Consider the following 3546-nt stretch of genomic DNA (forward strand, 5'->3'; position numbering starts at 1 on the left):
GGATGTTCTCTTGATAAGTGTGTTTAGTGAGTCCTCCAGATCAGAGGCAGCAGGGATGACCAGGGATGTTCTCTTGATAAGTGTGTGTAGTGAGTCCTCCAGATCAGAGGCAGCAGGGATGTTCTCTTGAGAAGTGTGAATTAGACAATGTTTCCTGTCCTGCTTATCAGGAGTAAAAAAAAGTACATTATTTTCTTTAGGGATGTAGTGAAGTGAAAGTTGACATATATAGAAATAGTAAAGTAAAGTAAAGATACCCCAAATGAAGTAGTACTAATTTTTTTACATAAGTTATTTTCACAGTTCACAGTTATTTTCACCACTGTCTAATGGCCGACATCGGGATCTCTCATTGGGTTAATGAGGCAACTAGTCACACCTGTGACAGGTCCTTTAAAAGGAGAGGTGGAAGAGGTAGACCATAACTTACCGACAACAGAGAGACAACCAGTGAATCCCTTGGAAGAGTGCAGAAGGTGAGAGTGCATCATTATTTAATAGACTAGCTGCATCATTATTTAATAGACTAGCTGCATCATTATTTAATAGACTAGCTGCATCACAAATGGTACCTAAATGTTACGTGGCCCTGGTCAAATGTAGTGCACAATAAACTGAAATTAAGAGCATGGACTAATAGTTACCTCTGCAGTAAATGCCTAGTCTGACTAGATCTAGGATGATTCCCAGTCCCTATGTAGTGCACTGTGGTCCCTTGTCAAAGGTAGTCCACTACACAAGGAGTAAGGAGCCATTTGGGAAGGATACATATTCCTCTGTGCCAGGCTTCTCTTTTGTATTTGTTTGAAGAAAACGATTCCTGAGTTTTGGGCAGTCTAGTAGCACCATTTTGCCTGAACTCTCTTCTCAGGGTCTTCAGGACCAGATTTAGAAATCGCTGCCTTGGCAGTTGCTTCAATTTGGTACCCAACACAGGGTTTCCTTAACCCCTCTAGTACCACCAGTCATTCCACTGATCCAGTACAATCTCAGCTGATTAAATTAATCTATTTGTCTGTAGACCATCATGGCGCTATTGACTGTCATTCTGCTTGTCAGCACAGCTTTTTCTCTGGGAGGTAAGTGACCTACCTCTCACTGTACTCACCAAGGTTTTCTATTTCATGCAGGTGTGAATTGTAATGTTTCTTTTCATAACCAGAACTACATGGGATTTATATTAAACATAACACCCCTACTTCACACACAAGTAGGTGTTAATAGACTGGTGTGATTTGGAAATGTGTCTATATTCATTATCGGTTCTCCATGGGACACCTTCTGAGAGGTCAGCCATTATCAACTGTGACACTGGCGAAATGAAGCTTGTGCCTTGCTCAATGGCTCTTTCTAATTTGTCATCTCACTAATTTGAACTACTGGCCCAACTCTCTAACCGCTAGGCTACCTGCCACCCCTCTAGTTCCAGAGATGTATATTGGTGTGTAGATGCTGGACTCTGGTATTTTATATGACTGGTTTAATCATTCAACTGGATTGTCTAACTATCAGGAAATAACACTGATACAATTTAAACTTCAATATTTAGCTGGGAAGTACCTAGGTAGCATTTGAAATGGAACACTCTTCTGTATAAACTACTTCTGAATAGGGTCCCATAGGGGACCCTTTAAGATTCCAGAATATGTCCTGCAATTTTATGTCCACATTACAATGTATGTTACCTGTGTCCAGATGCTACGACCCATGACCCCCAGTCAGGATGCTAACAGAACGTCTTAATATTTATCTAGGAAGCCACTTAGTTGCATCTGAAATGGGACCCTATTCCATGTAAATGTCTTCCGACCAGAGCCCATATTGAGTCCCATACGGGATTCCAGATGCAGCCGACGCTTCCAGAATGTTATGTCCACATTACAATGTGTTACCTGTGTCCAGATGCTACGAAAGGACCCAAGACCCCCCGTGAACCTCCTATATATACTGTGAAAAATGGCCCGCCTGGAGACTACGGCTCCACGTGCGACTGCCAGGGAGAATACACTCCTGAGCACCACTGGGGCTCTACAGGTTACCACTCACACATCAACAGCACCTTGTACAGCTAACCTTGTTGGAACACACACTTCAGTCATATTTAAAATCCTATTTTACCACTAACCTGTACTTGTACCCTAAACCAAACTGCTAATTCTAACCTTAACCCCTCCTTGAAAATAACATTTTGCCCTCATGGGGACTAACAATGTCACCAGGTTATTTGTGGATTATTTACCTTTCTTGTGTGGACTTGTGCAACAAAATGTTTCTAACATGTCTACTGTCTACGTAGGTTCCTCTTCGTGTCTTTCCAGAACTGGATGGACTATCCCAGAAACTCATCCTGGCACTGCACCAATCAAATGTGCATGCAGGTTCTCTCTCATTAGCTAAACGTTAATTATTTGTAGCTGGTTCTGAATGTTAATATTAGTTTTTGCGTGTAATTGTAGTGGTGCTTGCAGGTGAAAGGTGTTGGAAGAGAAGACTGCGAAATACTTTGATGGGTCGTCTTTACTGTACTATGGGAGCTGATTCACATTCCATATACATGAAGATATCCAGAGATACAATTGTTGTATTACATTCTTTATCGGTTTGATTTGCCGAACATTTTAGCTGAGCATTTCTGGCACATGGAGGAATGAATTGGGCTATTATGATGAACCGTATGACCACCACACCTGTCATAAAGGCAGTCCAATTCCATGTGACCACTTCGTCATGGTAACTGGGCTTTCACAAGCTATTGTGCTGCTGATGGTCGTGCGTAGTCTACTATACTTCCTGGTACTCAGCACTTTATTGCCCTCTAATCACTATCAATGTAATTGCAAATCAACTATTGATCGTGTACATGTGATTAGCAGATTTTTTAAAATTTATTGTGCGTGTAGTGAAATGCTTGTACATCTAGCTCTGACAGCCCAGTAGTATCTAACAAATTACGATATACACACCGGTAGGATTGATTTAAGACTATAGTTCAGTAATTTTGTAATCGATGTTCATAAATTCAAATTATCTGTCTGATACCCAGAGGTTGTGAAGTTCTGGTCTTAAATAAAACTGAATTCCCAGCTCACAATTGCGCAGATCCAGATTTATTTGCGAGAGCTCTCTCGTGCATACACAAATGCATTCCTTTTACACCATTCTAACCTACGCACGTACATGGGGATTTTCTCATGAGTCTCACCTCAGTTTATAACCACTCGGCTGACAGTTCCAGGCTCCCCCAGATACTAGATTTCTCCCCAGATTTACAACAGGTCGGTTCAAACATAGGTTAATGAACCTCTTTGTTCTCTTTCGACACCCATGCATTAATTTCTTCCTTAGATCTATGCTACATAAACCCTTCCTAATGAACAAACATGATTTAACACTACTAGAAAGACACTTCTACCCTACGTTAAATGTATATGTCATTATTAATGTGATCACCCTGTCGCCGGCCGCCTTTGTCATTATAGTGTGAAAGGCCGAAACACCCTAGGAACCAAAGGTACACTACTGACAATGTGCTCCCCAAATTTCACC

General features: G+C 41.3%; 1 long non-coding RNA gene across 2 annotated transcripts; it reads left to right on the top strand.

The window, feature by feature from the left end:
- Window positions 1-407: 407 nt before the first annotated feature.
- Window positions 408-3090, top strand: LOC124008329. 2 transcript variants are annotated; one of them, XR_006834083.1, is made up of 5 exons: window positions 408-476; window positions 1022-1079; window positions 1903-2034; window positions 2297-2378; window positions 2457-3090. It is a non-coding gene; the product is annotated as an uncharacterized LOC124008329 (long non-coding RNA). The 2 variants fall into 2 exon arrangements; XR_006834084.1 differs by having other exon boundaries at window positions 2469-3090.
- Window positions 3091-3546: the final 456 nt, after the last annotated feature.

The sequence above is a fragment of the Oncorhynchus gorbuscha genome, linkage group LG21 (genome assembly GCF_021184085.1).
Source record: "Oncorhynchus gorbuscha isolate QuinsamMale2020 ecotype Even-year linkage group LG21, OgorEven_v1.0, whole genome shotgun sequence".
Taxonomy (NCBI): domain Eukaryota; kingdom Metazoa; phylum Chordata; class Actinopteri; order Salmoniformes; family Salmonidae; genus Oncorhynchus; species Oncorhynchus gorbuscha.